Below are 18,527 nucleotides of genomic sequence, written 5' to 3' on the forward strand. Positions count from 1 at the left end.
ATGCACACACATCTTTTGATCGTCGAGCTCAGAGGGCTGGCCAGACCTCATAATGGGCCGGGCAGAACTCTTTACAAAGCAGCATACAAGACCTAGGAGCGAGGGGGCTTTCAAAGATTACATAGTATGTTCTCAGTTAATTAGCAACAGTTGGGGAAACAGATCAACTACTCAAACAAATAAAGCAGACCCCCTCCTCAACATGGCATTACTTCTGTGCTCGCAAACAGTAGTGCACCTTGCAACAGGGAGATCTCAACATCCACCGCCAGCGCTCTGAAGACCCTGCACAAAAAACGAGGAACTATTTGTTTGGCAACCAATTGAATTCAGAAAAAGACATTTGCAGCCTATCCGCAGGGCTCTGGACTGGGTAACCAGCATTGCATGCAGAATTTCCTGCGCAGATTGGATTTAGTTCAAGGGAATCAAAGATGCCGCGTGCGCACGAGCTCCCTGCAGTCCAAGTGACTGAAAAGACCCCTCTGTGCTTTCCATTCTATTAGCAAATTATGCAAATGACTCGAAAGTGTTCTTGTTGTTAATGGGGCTCTGGTCTTTGCTCATCCAGATGGGATCAGAGGGCGCGCCAAGCCTCTCTCTCATCCTTACATCTGGTAGGCAAGCAGTTTCCCTCCTTACAAGCAATTGTTTTCAGAGTTTGCTAATGTGGAATAATTGGCTTTCATTGGGATGTTAATATGTTGGTTTATAATGTAATTTTTAGAGCATCTTGCCAGTGTTCCATTTATGCCACACTAGTCCCCCCGCTTCCGTTGCTGCAGCCTACGCTTGAGGGAAAGCATGGCAGAGGGCACTTGTATCCCTCTTGCAGTAACATGTACACTGCTCGTTGTCTTGCTAACAATGCTGCAATCTGCAAGGTCATTTTCCACTGAAATGTGAGCTCTACTTATAAGCATAAAGAGCTTAGAAGAAAATAGAACATTTAACAGCTCGCATGCCTTTGAGCCAAGTTTACACTATATAAAACTGCAAAAAAAGCATGCCTGGGACAAACATGCGTATAAAACAAAAAATACACCTTTTAAGCACTTCCCCAAATATGCACACCTACTTCTGAAGTCTTCTCTGCCCTTTATAAATACGGCCACGGTATAGATGTGGCTAAAGGAACATGTGCCTCCTTTCCACATGACTTCCCTATACCACCACATGTGTTCCCCAGTCTTCATTACCCTGGAGCACTGCTGTTAGTATGGGAGCTAAAGGGCTGATTCACAAAGCTTTGTCGCTGACCACTAATGTCGCCTGGTCCAGCCTCTGGTGTGACATACTTATTGAATTTCCAGAAGAAAAGACGCTTTGTGAATCCCGTATGTGCGCTCATCTGACTCCTGCAAATTCAGGACTAATTCAAACCTAAGACAGGGGTAAGCCACGACTACACACAGAGAAAACTATGGACATCAGACAGTAAGTACGCATCAGCCGCCACAGAGGTGAGTAAAGTGCTGCTGCTCTATCTGGCATTCTAGCTCTCTCAAAGTGCTACACGTGGGCAGAGAGGCAGGAAGACGGCAGTGTAGTCCAGCAGGGATTGCAGTAAAGAGACTTCTGCTAAATATCTGCCCAAACTGTACATTTGGTCTTTCTACGGAGTCCAGGGGGTAGTGCTTTTCAAACAGAACAACACAGCCCAATGGCAACCCTGAATCGAAAGAGACGAGTACAGGTATCTGGAATATGACTGAAGGAGAGCCCCCTTGAATCTAGCGGCGATAGCAGCCGTTATCATATGCGTGAAGATACTGGGCAAGCGCGGGCTGCCATGGAAGCATCTCTGGGAGGGACTCTCCTAACAGAGTGGGTCTATGAAACAGCCTTAGATGTATCCAATGGGATAGATCTGCCCCATAAAAGCGTTCCATAAGAAGCTTTATGGTTATTAGAGCTCGCCCTGTACTTCTTGTGATAAACATCGTATGGCTATGCCGTTTAAAGTCATTCTTGTTCAATTACAAAGTGCTCCTAATATTTTGCAACAACAAATTGCTTTCATGTAACTAGTTGAAAGTCACAGCTGGTCCTGGGGTTGCAACATTGTTGCACCAGCACGGCGAAGATCTGTTAAAGTTAGAAAGAAGCCACAAATAGGAAACAAAAAGCTCTAGACCAAATAGTCATGGGGCAGCTCTGTCCGACACAGTAGCTAACTCTTTCCAAGTTTTTCAACTGGAAACGATTGTGGCTCAGGGGCAGTCTTCAATGTGAGCCTACGAGATCATTAACTAGACTGACGGGTGCGTAGTTCTTTATCTCCGGTACCAATGCAGAATTATTACCACATACTTCTACACTGTGGCCATCTACAGCCTTCCTGGCCAGCATCAACCTTACCAACCTTCTGTCAGGCAGATTTATACGGGTGTGAGCTCAAGGTTTGTCAACCAGGCCTTCAGCTAACCCAGTGAGAGTAACATTTAAAGAGCTGAGTTTGGATCTGGAGTTTTGGTGTGCCTGGCTCATTCGTCACAGCTCTGTCAGGCTATTTTGATGGCACTGTCTTGCTGGAAGGTAAAGAAAAGTGTACTGGAACCTCCGTGACTGATCTGGAAGAAAGACTGACCCTACGGACCCCATTCTCCTCTCGCTCCAAATGACATTTGACAGACCTTTAGAATGGTACTGCTCAGTTCATTGGTTTCCCTGAAAAAAGAGGACTTAAAAAGAGCTCTCATTACAAAAAAAATCTCTAGGAGCGAATTATTAGCAGCTTATTTTACTAATGCACGACATTGACATGACCTGCATGCGCCCACTGAAAAAACTGGGAAGGTGCAACCCAAACTAAAGAACATACTAAAAGAAACACGACTGGCGGGTAAAAGGGTTATCGTTTTAAGGACAGGCATTCGCTTCCACCTCGAACCAGGGTGTACGCTAGGCTATTACAAACATGAATATAGCAATAATAAATCATTTGGGATATCTAACACTACTCAAATTATCAGTGGACAGCTGTAGGACAGTCCTTCATTATAAAATGGTGGGAAGTTGAAGACAGGCGACGGCTGGCAGCCGTGTCACATTTCACAGTGTCAAGGGGATGGGTTTACTTAATGAGTGTGATGACAACATATTTTATAACAGATGGTAGTAATCAATATGTGTGTGTCCAGAGCCTCTATATTACAGCAAAGGTGATGATGGCATCAGGCTGACCAGACTACAAACAATGAGGCAAAAATATTTTCAGACACGTGGTCTAATATAACACATTCAAAAACTTCACCAAGGCTCAAAGTCTCATGTAAAAGTAGGTGCTTCAGCAGTTGACTACCTTTGTGATTAACCTGCACACCACGTTTCGGCGTGGCAATGGCCAAGATGCAACTCTGCAGGACAAAGTTTGTCCACTAGAATCAGGACATTGTAAAATTTCAGCTTCATGGTTCTGTCTGGTTCCTAACATGCTGAGGTTAAAAAAATGTCAGACAGACAAAATAAGGCAATTTCATGGTAAGGGCGTGCGAGTTGGTATTGTGGTCAATTAATAGTTATGATAAGAAATCACAGTGCAAGTGGAAACTATTTCTAGGCCAACAAACATGAAGCCAGCAGATTGTCATTAAGCTGAGGAGCACTGTTGCTGCAAGGTTAAAAGACAAAACGTAGATAAAGACAGAATTGAGTCATAGGCACCCTAGACACACATGTAAACTGTAATGCTTGTTTTTCTATGTCTCTCTGTTTAATTCAGAACATTCCACCCTCAGTGGATGGAATGATCCAATAGCTTTTTTCTTTAGGTTAACTTGTTTTTAAAGGCCCTCTCTCTCCCTTAGTGCAGGCCCTGGTGGGGCAGAGCGCCTTTAACAATACATGCAGCGGTCAGCAACTGGCTATAAAAGTATAGTAATATTGGTTCGTCCATTGAGGGCTTAGAATGCCTTCAGCTCAGGGCGTGTCAGGCAATTAACATCTATCAATGGCCTCAGCAGAGATCATGACTGGATAACTAATCCCTCGCACATCACTTTAGAACTCTTTGAATTTAGGCGTGTATTATAAATAAATAAAAACGATAAACAGCATCAAAGGCACCTGTTACAAGCATTTCTGAAGAGCTAACCTGGGCCTTCATGCCCTCTAAATGGATTTAAGTAAAAATGTTTAGACTTTCAGAGCAAAGTGCTCTTCTACAACGGACACTGGCAACGTGGAGCCTTCTGGAGCTGCCCCTGTCTACGCTTGCTCGTTTATTGACATATGCAGGCCCTGACAGCTAAATCGTGTCCATCAGATTGGTGCTTGTGTATTTAAAAGGCTCTATGCCTAATTACGTGTATTATGTATAGTGTTTCAAGGCAGAAACAGCTGCCTCAAGGAGCTTCCAATTTAAAATGGAACACAAGGAGCAGGAAGATACAGTTCTGTCAAAGATCACATGGAGACAGGGGAATGCAACCACAAGGTCGCCACTCCTGTATCCACAGTCTGCGCACAGAAGTGCAAACAAGAGTTATAGAGGCTTTCCAAAACTCAATTAGGTCACTGCATTAACAGTGCTTCACAAACATAGAGAGGCTCAAGCACTTTCGCACCTAACGAATTGATATAAGTGGCGTCGCACATCCTCTGGCCCTGTTGACGGACCAGTCATCACTATTTCTGAAAAACCTCAAGGTTGTGGCACCTCCTAAACAGTGAATGATAAGGACTAGCAACCAAGCAATTAGTAGAACAAGCCAATCTAAATTAGGTAAACTTTACAAAAATCAACAATCATATTACATAGCTCACAGGGGTCGCAATGTGCCCAGGGAAGTTGAAAGTAGCAACCGAAGGGTAGCAGTTGACTACAGCTTGCTACCCTTAAATTACACCAGGGGCTCGGCTGTGGGAAATGTCAGATTCCGACCGCCACCATGCAATGGAGTGCAACGTCTACATACATTAAAAGGGAAGCTAGTGTCCAGCTCTGAGACCCTACTTCCTTGTGGGGCTGTTGCACATTATTGGAGTAGTGCTAGCAATTGCCAGAAGGAGGGAGATTACTACACGAGGCACACATGTATTTTTTCTTTTCCTCATTTAAACCTATGGCATTCTAAACTAAAGCGGACTTAAAAAATTTTAGCTGGAAGGAATGCTAATGGTCTCGTTCGGTATACAATGAAGGTTTATTTAATCAGTTAAGAGATTTTTAAAAGTGCTACGTGTCGAAATGTATGCTTGTACAAGGGGTTGGATAACATTTTTCAAAGCATTGCATTGCTATTTAATAGCTCCCACCAAAACTCAACAGTCTTTGTAAGGCAAAGCTCAGCTGTAAGCACAGAGTGAAAAACAATCCTCCAGGAAAGGAAAGTGAGTAATGGCAGCACCTGCGCAAAATCTCCTGCAAGCATTTTTCACAGCTCTCATTAGCAGCTCATTGGGGGATGCTTTTTTCAAGCAGATCTACTCAGCAGAGAATTGACACAGCAGCATCTCAGCAGCCAGCCAAGCGGTGCATCGTGGCCTCTGAGAGTGTTGACTCTCCACTAGGAGGCGCTGCAGGGTGATAGGTTTGGCTCCGCTTCCATGCGGTCCATGGGTCAGAGTTCAAGGAAATGGGGCCTGAGAAGCACAAGGCTTGGTTGGTTTCAGAAATGCTATTTACATGTTTGCTGTTTTGGTTAGGGAAATGCAATGCAGATGTGTGTGTTGGTCTTTCACAAGAAAAAACACAGTGGATAAAAATTGTCTTTCTCCACCCCTGGGAAAGTTGTCACAATGTTATTATAGAGTTTGTGTTGTCTACTATGCATCCTCATAGCTATGGCCTTACGTTCCAGACGGGGCATCTTCCTCCTCTTCTTCGGATGCTAAAGGGTCAAGTGGTCTCGGAGGAGGCATAGCTGGTGGGTGGGTGTTTGGTCTCTTGGAGGCCATGTATGTGCACATATATGCTGAACAGCTCATCATTGTGATATTCCTATGATTTTACTGTAAGACATACTCTTTGTGATGTGGTGGAGTTTGGCAAATTGTTTGGGTACCAATTGGTGCTGGTTTGTAATATTGAAAATAATAACATATTTCTTCAACAAAAAAAAATGATGGCATTACAGGACAGGCCACGGGAAGGGGAGGGACTACAACGTGTATGCTGTAGAACTGGGCAATGTCACTCTCTTGTACATCACACATGGCAAGGGCACTGCGGCCCACGCATAAAAGATAAGCGTCATTCATGCATGAGTGGAACGGCCAAAGGACAGATGTGTTATATTTGCACCTGCTTTCACTTGTCCCAGTTCTAGGTAGGTGAACAAACAGACCAGTCCATCAAACAGTCTTTATTTCGACTTGTTGTCATAAAAGACAAATTAAAAACAAATCTCATCATCATTTACAAAAACAATATTTAAAAACAGTTCGTCATCAAGTGTTTCCAGTTTAGGCTACACATTTAGATTATATACATAATTCATGATACTAAAACTAGAAACAGCAGGATTTAAGTTTACTACATGTGTGGCATTCCTACTCGACCAGGTAAAAAAATAAATATCTGTCTTTCATAAAAGCACGCTAAGAAGAATATAAAAAAATTCCACATTTGTACTAAGATTATTTTAGGGCGGCTGGAGGGCTTTCAGTTTCCCAACTCTTATTAACCACATCCGTTTCAGGAATTTAGCTAAAGCTATCACTATTATTTCAGAACAGTCAGTTTGAAATATTCTCAATGCAGTGATCCCCGTCCTAATACCCTTTTGAATACAGACTGCTCTTATCCATCTTAGGCGGGGGACCTTATATTCTGGGCAGATAAACAAGATATGTGCTATAGTTTCAGGGTAAATTTTGCAAAAAGGGCACATTTGGTCATTTTTACTAGATGCCCAGTTACAGGTGACTGTGTTCAATGGGAGAGTACCTACCCTGAACTGGTGGTATAATTTCCTATCAAGAGGCAGTGTAATCAAATCCCAGTACAACTCATACCCAGTAGTGTGTTTCAGCTCTAAAAAGACCTTAGTATATGATGGATCACTGTGTGACTGGAACTCCTCCTGGGATATGAGTGACCAGTAAGCCTCTTTTAACTGTAATTTAGTAGGAAATAAAGTCCCCTGTGGATTATCCCAAAGATCCCCCATTCCTAGGGACTTTAAGAGAATTTTTACCTTTCTAAACCATGGAATTTTGCCCCCGGAATCCATGTTATGCGTTTCCAAAAGTGCTAACGCATAGTGATTCAGTTCAGGGGTTACCCACAGTCTTCTCCAGTAGGCAACTGGTCTAAATCTACAGACCAGTCCTTCCCCTGTGTGCCATGCAGTCTAAGGGACCATTACCCACAGCATACCGCAGCTCTTTTCTAAATAGTGCAGAGCTTAATTTGTAAAAAAAAAAAAAAGTGCCAGGGTCCTCGTTAGAAGGCCACCCCAGCTTGCACCACCCATTGCCACTGCCAATGACATGCAAATTACTAGCCATCTCGCGGCTACAGGTGTGACAATTCAGATTGTTCGAGCCCCCCACCCTCCCCCACACCTCAAAAGCTGTAAGAATAGCTTGGGAGACAGGTATTAGCTGTTTTAATGTCTATTTGCTTAATAAACAGCAGTTGTTGTGGTCCTCTCTATATTACACAAACAGCACCACCATGTGTTACCAATCATACGTCCCAGTGTTGTCAATTAAGCCACCAGTTCAAATTAAGTACTAAAATTGCCGACTCATGCAAAAGTAACTGTTTAAAAATTGTTGAGACTGTAAAAATGCCTATGGGAACAGAGGCCTGTTATTACCAAATATGGAGTGGGGTGGGTTTGTGTGTGTTATATATTTTCAGTTGTTACAACGTCAAATGCATTTTAGAGTACCATGTAAATCAAGGCGTAGTTTAGGTCAGCGCGCTGTATTAAGTGTGACAAAGGCATGCGTTACAAAAGCGTGTGTTGTAACAACTGATATTTTCCCAACCTAATCGCTATCCATGCACGGGAGGAGTTCACATATTTGTTGCTTACATGTAATTGGTCTGCACAGTTTGTTCTGCGCAAATCTGGGCAATGATTTCTGGATAAGATCCATGGCCTATTATTCTGAGAAGATCTCATTCCATAACTCAAAGCTGAAACATGTCTTATGTCATTACTTCTCTACTTGTCCAAAATCAAGGAAGGGCAGGCACAACCCGTAACACTGAGTTTTCTCAGGTTGTTATTTGAATTGTGCAGCTCTTCAGAGGGTGCAATCTCGTTAAAGACAAAACTATATTTTGTTCAACTCTGGCAGGGCCTGAAGTAGAGCAAAGTCATTGTTCTCTGGTTACAGACTGCTTCTGCCACATTCTACCGCATGTAAAATAGGAATTCTGTTAGCAGATGGAAAATAAATGTTTTGCATAATTCACCCAATCTTAAACAGACACCCAATTATGTGCTTATATGCATCTTGTATCTCATATACACCAACTGACCATGGACTATCAAAGATCTCACAAGAACCAAGCAATGTCATAATAATGTGGTCTTCGGGCTCAGTTGTTAAATCTTGGAATGTGAAACCCTGGTTACATATCCCAGCATTCACAATGGACAAAAAATAGCGTGGCTGTGGGCAGAGTATATTCGGTGGCGTAACACAACCTCAGGGCCCCCCGCAAGGTAAGGGGGCCCCCATTACCCATTCCCTAACTGCCTTGCTACTTCGGAGTGCTTTATTTGTTTGCAGGTGGCCAGCCCAAGGGGGTTCCCTGTGAGGTGAACGGTGTGCCCCCCCCTCCCCGCACTGTGGGGTCCTCCGTTACGTCCCGAGTAATCCTGTGCCCCACATTAGCTGTAATGTAAAACCAACTGTTCAGCGGACTGTGCCATTTACATTTCCTCTACTCCATTATTTCCTATCAGACTCTAGACTGTTCTCTTCGAAATACAGCACCTTATGTTCGAGATGTTCCTGCTACAACAAAAATGTTCTGTGAATGCACGCCTGGGAACCCGGTGCATGCAAATAAACTACCTAGAAACCAAGAACCTGTTTACCGTTATTGCCAATGGTGCAGTGTGAATATGATAAAGGCTGATTGGCTTAGAGGCCTTCTGTAACCCTGGTCTCTGTGCACATAGCTGTCTACCACCTCAGCTGTAATGTGTTCCTTGAGGGCTAGGCCATACTTGCCCTGGCCCTTTCTCTGGCAGGAGGTTAGGGGGTCGGGCCTTTGGGGTTACCACCACAGCAGCGGCCCAGGCAGGACCCTGACAAAAAGGCGTCTGAGGTCGCTGCAGCACCAACACCTAATCGAAGAAACAACGAAGTTTGCAGTGTGCCCTTTACTCGAGGTCGTTGTTATTTGTATTTTTAGTATTAAACAGAAACCGAAAGAAGGGGAAACTGTTCTATCGGCCAAACACTGACAGAAGAAGAAACAAGGTAAACTCACCTTATAGCAAAGAAGAACGATACTGGGAACACACGATCTGTTTCTTGAAAAGCTATTGTTTGGTAAATGTTTAAGGACAGTTAAATAGTATCCAGAACTGCTCGTGTAAAGAGCTCCAATCCCTGCCGTGCTGACACAGAAACCTACAGCTGGAAGGTACAAACCCCTATTTAAACATTATCTTTTAAATATTTGCAGTGAAAATAAATACCCTGGGATATATATTTCGGTTCGGACAACCTGAAAGCTGATTGGACGGTGACAGTGCGAGGCGCGGCTCCCTTCCTTGAGCTCCTACGCAGTAATGTTTACGTGTTTACGTAAGGTGTGATGAAGTGAGTGTGAACGCCACAGAGTGCAGCCACTTCCTCCACTGTTCTCACCAGCTTCCTCATTCACGGTGTATTCTCCTTTCTAAAATAACAAAAGGTGGTAGGGGGCACGGGGGCTGGGCAGACGGGGGCCGCTGAAGGGCCTTACAGGAACAGTATGCTGCTGTCAGAGCGGCAGTGAACAGAGAAGACGGGCGCGGAGAGCGGGGCCTCTTCAAAGGGAAGCCATTTTGACGCTTCATAAATCACTTTGTCACTTTGGGGTACCAGTAACGGTTCTCATGTACTGTACTTCAAGCTATCCCGCGTCCTGCCGGCTGCGAGGCGGCGCACAGACACAGCTGGCGTGCGGCTAAAAGCGTTCCTAATGCAGGGAGCTCGACGCCTGGAAGAGCGGATGAGCCGACATAGAAACATCCCTTAAAGTATCATTAAACCCTTCTCTGCGCACAGCAGTCCGGCCTCGAGGCGCTATGTTTACTTTAAAATAACGAGTGCTTGATTGATATTATCTTTGTTGGGGCTCCCGAGGCTCGTCAAGCGAAGGGTTATAGCTTTGGAAAGCCAAGAATTGAGGCCGAATTTTCAGAAATGATGAGGTGACATGTTAAGGACAGAAGTGCTGACTCTGAAGGTGCGGAACCAGATTCGAGTCTTGGCTCAATATCCTGCGAATCTGGGCAAATAACGTATTCTTTATGCCTAAAAAATGATGTGAACCCCCGTAATGCAACTGATGCTCATGTAAAGTGCTCCACTGTCTACGGATTGAGTTCCAGTGAAGAGAGTGGCCTATCTAATTAGGGGCGTGGCTTAAACACAAGCTACATTTCTATGATTTCCATAGTAAGCTCCCAGCATACTATGGATTTCACATTTTGCTTCCTCTCTGAGCTTTCTGTTATTGTAACCATGTATATAACAGAACAGCTGACATACACCTAAAACCAGCCAGGTCTGTTGGCTTTGCCAATGGTTGTTTGCTGTTTAAGATAAATGAGTAACAGTGATTTTGTTGTAAATAATATTGAGAATGTTTCAATTCTGAAAGTAAGACTGCAAATCAAAAATTATTGAGCCCTGTGGAATGTGTATTGGTCTTGAGAGTGTCTCAATCACTCCCAATCTCTTCACTCTGTGTTAGACATGAACGCCCTGTTTCTCTCCACGACACGTCCATCTGCATATCTCACACATAGTCTTGTCTCTTTTCTCTTCAGCGCCCTTTTCATTCTCTCCTGATTGCACTCCCTCTCATCTCCTTCCCGCCACTTTACCACCCTCTAAACACACAATTCAACTACAAACAAATAAGCACTGCATCTCCTTTAAATTTCACCACGGGAATATTTTTACAACTGTGAACCTCCTTCACACACATTTGCACAGAATCACAATTGTAACTGGAGTAAGTGACCAGTAGTCTGTGTGCTCAGCACAGTGGCCAAGGATTGGATGAGCATGTTTTTTTAATATCTTTCTGACGAACTGACAGACACTGTGAGAAACACCCAATGCCTTCAGCCTTGACTCCAGAGCTCACAATCGCGATCGCTATAAATACGTGGCGGTGATGATTCAAAGTTTGCACCATAGAGGAGTAGTATGCTACACACACAAAAATACAGAAATACAACAGCCTGGAAATAGCTTACTCAATCTAGAATTCCCGATGAGTGTTAAACGGAAAATTTAACCAGGAAAAAAAACACTGATGTGGATTACCTTAACATTCTTTACGTTATGTAGTCAGAAATCGATTAGTGTTTTTATCAGAAAGGTTAAGTAGATACGGCCCAAGAGAGACAGTTCAATGTACATATTTAATAACTTCCAGGTCAAAGAGCTGGAAAGACCCGGCACACTTAAAGCCATGCTGCCATGACTTTACACAGGTGGGCAGTCCCGGTTGTAGCCAATGCACCCCTCTCTCACTGCCTACAACAACAAACCCCTGGAAGCCCACGTTAAGACTAAGGGTCAAGGTAGGCAGGTACAGCTGCATCCTATGGTTTAAAATAGTGTCAGGCAGCACTTCCTGAATGGAAAAGAGGCAAATCCTAATGAACAAAAAAACACCAAGCTGATCAAGACGCCAGTTAATTGGCATAGGTATCAACTGCCTGGCCAGGACAGGCCATATTTATTTCTCGAAACAAACAACCTCAAATGTGCGAAACGCGACTGTATACCAATGGAGACTGCACATTTGAAATATTAACTGTGATGATGGTAACACATGTTGCTGGATAAATCTATTGATGTCCAGGGATACAAGGCGAGTTCCTACGTATAGTCTTGAAACATTTAACATTCCATGATCTGAGATGAGTTTCAGGTGTTCAGTGTGTACACAATGTGAGTACTTTGGAGTTAAAGTAAGTACAAACCTTTTATTCAACATAGACCTGCAGCATTATCTGGGGTGTTTATTTGCACTAAAGTGAGATGACCAATTCCATGTCAGATGAAACAGGTGTTTGCTACTGATCTGGTTAGGTCTCAGCATATGTGTTAAAAAGAGACTTCTGTCTGTATCGCTCCTACAAGGATAGGCCGATAAACTTGTGGTTGAAAACGCACCTGTGAAATCACAGCACTGCCGGAGCAGAAAAAAATCTGCAACTCACACGATGGCTTGAAAGCAAGAAAACATGGCCTTAAAATCAGACAATGCATAAATTATAGTTAAACGACCCCAAGGGGCAGAGGGTAGTACCAGACTAAAGGCCAGAGGGTCCATCCTGCTGCTCACTGAGCACACAGTGTAGATGCACAGAAACGGAAGACATAAACAAGTGCACGAGGCTTAGGGATCAAGAGAGATGAAAAGGAGCAGGCAAACAAATGCTGTGTGGGGGAAGGAAGCGGAGCTACATATTCAGTGTGGGGCACATCATGGGGACACTCTGAGGACCGAAAGTTGTTGCATACAATGTAAAACACCTACCCTGGAAGGCAGCAACGTCTTTGCACTGCTGTGCACTGAAGGCCTGGGCTCTGCTCAGAAGAGAGCCCTTTATTCTTAAGAGCGCCACCTACACCCAATCCTTGATTGACCAATGACGACTGTTCATCTTGGAAGTCTTAAAAGGTAACTTAGGCATACAGATACCAGATGAATCTAGACAAAAAGGGAGTCAGTGCTCCAGACCGGAGCTCATATTTAACAACAAAATGCATTCTGGTAACTGTAGTCTTGATTTTCATCAATGGCACCAATGCAGCTACATGACCACACAACAAAAGTGTTTGCCAAAGACATGCTCAGGACTGGAGCACTGGGTTTTTGATTAAATTGACTCACTAGGTAACTTTACTTCAATAATTGAGTGGTTTGTTATTGTTGTGGGCTGTACAAACGTCTTGTAGAGGTGGTGATGGACCTAGGTGACAAACCTCAATGTTTTTGCCTCCAAAGTGATAGGCTGAGTCAAACTAGGAGAATCTCAATCTGAAAGGCTCATGTGCAGTCCTGTAAACCCTGCCATTGAAACAGAAGAGGACCGAGGGAGAGATGTACGTTTTACTTCACGCGTTGAGCTCTTATTGTCAGCGAATGCAGAGCTCCTCGTGTACGGTGTCCGCTTCCTACATGCTTGCGGTAATGCTCTAAGGGTTTAAGTGTGCTTATCGGTTATCCCTGCGCTTTATTACTTTATTGAAATAAATCCCTTGTAATGACAAATGAGGGGCTCCTGCTTATTCTGTATGCAGATGAGCGCGAGCTGGTGGATGTTGGAACTTTTGGCAAGCATCAGGCATTCGGTGCAGGTAACGAGCAGTATGGGGCTTATTTAATTGCATGCAATTAAGGATAGCAATATCTGGTCTCCTCCCACTCCAATCCGTTTCCATTCAGTCGTCTAATTGAAAATAATTAAAATACATTGCAACTCCAAATATTTAAGTATGTGGGTACAAGGTTACAATTTAACTTGTTATTTTATCATCAGCAATTCCAACACAGACGAGCAGTAGCGTGTTTTACTACTTTGCTTTAAATTGCCTGTGTATCCTTCCTTCAACATTCTGGAAAACAGATAACTGCATTAGAAGGAATTGCTTCCACCTTCTGTTTTTTTGTGAGCAATCTGTTAATGTACCTATCAGCAGTGAAACAAGGATTTCTGGTGTCCTAGGCAAAACAATAGTTTGCCTTATGGATCTTACAATGTTCTATCAACAAGGTAGTTTTATACCATTTTGGTATACTGGGACCCTCTTGTGGCCTTCTGTGGTGGTCACACAAGGCAGCAGGTTTGAGTGATCTTAATGTAGCACCAGAGTTCATTTGTATTTCTACAAATACATGTCGTAGGAAGCTGGCTCTCTAAATAGTGCACTAAAATGAAGTACACTGTGCAGAGAGTCCAGTGGGTCCCCAATTGGTTTACAGAGGCTAAATCAGATAATACTAACGCTCACTTTGTTGTAGTGTGGGCGAGCGGTGAGGCTTATCAGAAGGTAGTGATAAGCATTTATTGTACTCACAGAGGCAATAAATGAGACACACACTCAAAGAATAAATCTAAGACCAAATTAGACAAAATAACACCTATTTTTATATATGTTTTAAAATCAAGAACTTTGTTCAAAAGTAAGAACTGTTTTTGATACCAAATATTCACAGGTAAGTAAAACGTTCAAACCTGTGTGCTTTTATGCACAATGCAATTCTATGGGAGGAAAAGCCAAAGATGCATAAAGGTAGGTACAGACAGTTTCAGGGTGCGCAGTTGTAGTGGGCCAAGGTCCAAAGTACTATCAGCAGTTCTTCAGGAACCGCCCAGGTTCTACCGGCAACAGCGTGCTGGTGCGGCTGGTAGATGTGTGCTACGGCGAAGGGGGGGCCCATCTAGAAACAGGCTACACAGGAGGACTTGCGGGCATGTTCGAGAGCTCCCTGATGGGGGGCTTGGGTCGCAAGGGTTCTCAGAGCACGGGGGCCCAAAGGGTTCGCTAGGACCTGGGCCGGGCAGCTCGGTTGCAGAGTGGTTTGGTCACTGTGATGGGTGCATAAAAGTGCACCTCACGGTCAGGGACAAACAGCTGGCAGAGGAGAAATCAAGGCAGCTGGGCCACTCTTGAAGTGGGTCTCAGTGATGCTGATGTTCCTCTATGGTTGCTTGGTCCTCGTGCAGTGAGAATCCGGACTGGACTCTCATTGTTGGTGTTTGGTGCAGGGCGTCTGGTACCCCGGGGGTTGGTGTTGCACAGCTCAGGTTGGTCATGGTGTCTTCACAATCAGTAGGGAGATAGATCTGACCTTACAAAGCATGAGTACCTTCTCCTGGTCGTCTGCATTGTCAGTCGGGCCAGGGAGCTGCAAGACGGTGGACTGGACTCTGCTTGTCAGTGGCTGCAGGGCAGTAGCTCCTCTACCCAAAGGGAGACTAGACTGTAAGTGATTGTCGAAGTGCTGGCAGGCTACCCAAGGCTTTGGTAGTTCTTCAGCTCTCAGGATGAGTCAATCTGCTGCAATTTTCGAGAGAGGGCCAAGGTCGGCAGGGTTTTCCGCCAAAGTCCAAAGGTCTGCTGCAGTTCTCGCTAGGCACAGACTCTTCTTCCTCCTTCTCTTGAGCCATCAAATCTGAGTTCTTTGGTTCAGGGGTCTCACCTACATACAAAATTTAGGAGCATTAAGGGGAGTGACAGGTAGTAGCCAATGGGCTGCCTACATTTAGGGTGTCAACAGCCTCTATATGACCACTTTTTGTCGGAAGTGGGCATAACCCTGACCCTAGAATGCTAATTCTGTCCAAAACAAGATGGAGGAATTTTAAAAGTGGGGTTCAAATCAGCTTGCCCGCCCTAGGGGTGGTCATGGCTGAATGTGGGCACACCTCCTAATCTTACAAATTTTCTCACCGGTCTTGCTGCCAAAAAGTGAGGTCAGGACAGGGGGGTGGGCATTTCCACTATTTGGAGAGGCCTATGTTGTATAATAAAGGCAGAAGGGCCTTTGAAGTTTCCCGCCCTGGAATGCACATCCTGCGTAGAAGAGGTGTGAACACCTCTGCCCAGAGCAGGCTTTGTTTCTGGCGTCAGGAGGTCGGAAACTAGTCTATGGTGGATGACTGGTCCAGACCAGTCAGTCAACACAATAGTAGTCAGTAGGTTTTCAGGGGGCACCTCTAAGGTCCTCTCTGGGTGCATTTATTAAGAAATCCAGCACCGGCATCAGTGTGGATTTATGTACTTGTTATGGCTTACCGGTGCACTTTAATCGAAGGGTGAGCTCATATATCACAGGGACATGTCCACTCCCACATATATGCCCACACATGGGTATAGTACACACTGCCTTCGGGCTGTTAGGCCTGCTGTAGGGGTGAATTACTTATACCACACGTGTTTTGCTGGCATGGCACATAGAGGTGTGTGCTGTGCCACCTCTTCATTTTTCTCTGCACCAAACACACAGGCAGCAATGACAGCATGAGCTTGCGGAGGGGTCACTTAGGGTGGCACAGTTCGTGCTGCAGCCCTTAGGGTCCCTCATTAGTTTCAAGACCCAAGGTACCAGGGGGCACTACTGACTGGCACTTTTAAGGATCCTAAAGGGCGGGCTAATTGAGGAACAATCGTGCAGTTTAGGGAAAGAACACTGGTACTGGGGACCTAGTTTACAGGGATCCAGCACACTTTCAGTCAAAGTTGCATCAAATGCCAGGCGAAATGTGGGGAGGAGGAGGGGTACTGCAACAGGGTCCAGTTTCCCACACATGCCTATTATCAGATATAAAAAGATGTGGCTGAAGTTTTGGGAACAGTATTTATTTTCAGTAACATTAAAACTGCATTGAGACAGGTGTTTTGTGGTCATATTACGTAATACTAACCTTCTTAAACAAGCAAGTACATAAAATCAACACATTAACTCAGAGCACACTTCTGCTGATCCTACAGAAACAGAAACAGTCTCCAGCTTGTGGTAAAATCCCTGTGACCAGGGCATGAACGTACCCGAACCCGACAGCACTATGGAGCATAGCGCTTTACAAACCTATGTAACATAACACCAGGGCCACTGGAATTATGTAATTGTGCAGCTGCTGCATTTTCCGCATAATCATGGATTTACAAGATTTGCTTCATAATCTATCATCTGCTGCATAATCTGCAGATTTCAACAAAAAAATAGTTTGTAACTCAAATGGATCAAAAGTTACTTGAAACGGTGAGACGCCTTACCGTGCAGTGGAATACCCTTTGAAAATGTTGACAGGTCATCTTCCATTTGCTTATTGCTGTACTTGTATGTTAATCTGGTACTAATGAGGTGACGACACTATCACAAAATACTTGTTGCATTATGCAGCATAATTTACTTTTTCTTGATGCATAATGTAGTGAACTCTGCTGCATTATTTGAAGCACAAGCACGCCCATGCATTGCATCAATAGTTTTGCTTTTAAGCTACAAGAGAACATGCGTTGTGTTGAGTGAAAGACTACACTTACATATTCTTATCGCCCCTCCCCCACCCCTTACCAGTCTGCGGTGTGCTAAGCCTTAATGAGCCTCTCCCTGTGAGAAAACCACTAAAAGAGCCACCTCTGCTTTCACTCAGAAAGTTCTGGCAGCGACGACAGCGGCTCCGTAAATTGACAGGATAATGTTCGCCAAACTGTTTGCATGCAAAGAAATGGTGTGTAGCAAAGTATGGCTAGAATGCCTTTGAAAACGACGGAGCAAACCACAGACATTGCCCCGGGTTGGGGTTCAAACTAGCGTGGAGACGTTCTGGCACATGCAAGGCTGCAACATCTCTGCCCACAAGCGGGCCACACATGGGAAGGAGTGAATGCCCCGCCGCCGTTTGCAGAGGAAAACAAACAGCGCGCTGGTTGACTGACTGAAACAACGGCTGAAACGTAACTCTGCCCACAGTGCAAAGCCGAAGAAACGTTTAAAGTTGGAATGCGTAGAACTGAAACACCCAACGTGTGAATTTAAGGCATAGGTCTAAACTCAGGCCCACTCTGACTGAAAGCGATATTGTCTGGTTTAGTTACTGTGGCTCTATTGCAGAGCTATGATAGCTCAGACGGTTAATGCGCCTTGGCATAGCAGGCGCGCCCCTTGCCAATCAGTGAACTGGATTGCCAACCCGTCTCCAAAAGCGGCCTGGTGCTCGGCACTGGACAACCGTCGGCACGAAAAGCGCTGCAGGCCTTGTCGGCATGGAGAGAGGCAGTCCTCGCGTTGTTGGTTCAATATCACCCCATCAGCTGAGGGCACAAAAAGCAAAGTAAAAATATCACCCGCGTCTGTAACTGCTACATCATACTGCAGGGGGGGCAGGGGCCCAATGACGTGGGAAGTGTACACATACCCAGTGCTGGCACCTCTCCTAAGAAGTGTCCTCCCTGTCTCTGCCCACCAGTGAGCTCTGCTAACATACTTGCACACAACTCTTATCCTCTATAAGAACAGTTTATACATGTATCCGGGTAAATGATTCTCACCAACAGAACCTAGAGCGGCCATCTGCATGGCTCGATAAAGGTCTGATCGTTGTTTCCAAACACTTTAGGACATGCGTTCTGTCCTTTCGACAACCCTGGCCACTCCATGTGAACACACACTGCCCACGGCCGCCATGTAAAGAGCGGTGCCTGAGCCCACACAACAACCACGTGTGGCGCCGGGCCTGTTCCGTGCCCTTTGCTGAATACAGACGGCTGAGACAAGAGTCCTTATCTCGGAGAAGGAAAGGTTACAGATAAAGCACCCGAGATTGAGGGCTGCGAGGCACAGCTCTTTGTCTGGGGCGAGGGCT

General features: G+C 44.8%; 1 protein-coding gene across 3 annotated transcripts in view; it reads right to left on the reverse strand.

Annotated features, from left to right (window-relative positions):
• The window catches only part of EFNA5 (ephrin A5), a 405,801-nt gene that overhangs the window by 229,190 nt on the left and 158,084 nt on the right, over nt 1–18,527 (reverse strand). Inside the window, exon 1 of one of the 3 annotated variants that reach the window (XM_085632575.1) lies at nt 9,407–9,509. The exons of the other annotated variants lie outside the window; for them this stretch is intronic. The gene's annotated coding sequence lies outside the window, so the exon portion shown is untranslated. Of the gene's footprint in view, nt 1–9,406; nt 9,510–18,527 lie in introns of those variants that run through there. 3 annotated transcript variants of the gene reach the window in all.

This window comes from Triturus cristatus, chromosome 2_1, assembly GCF_964204655.1.
Source record: "Triturus cristatus chromosome 2_1, aTriCri1.1, whole genome shotgun sequence".
Taxonomy (NCBI): Eukaryota; Metazoa; Chordata; class Amphibia; order Caudata; family Salamandridae; genus Triturus; species Triturus cristatus.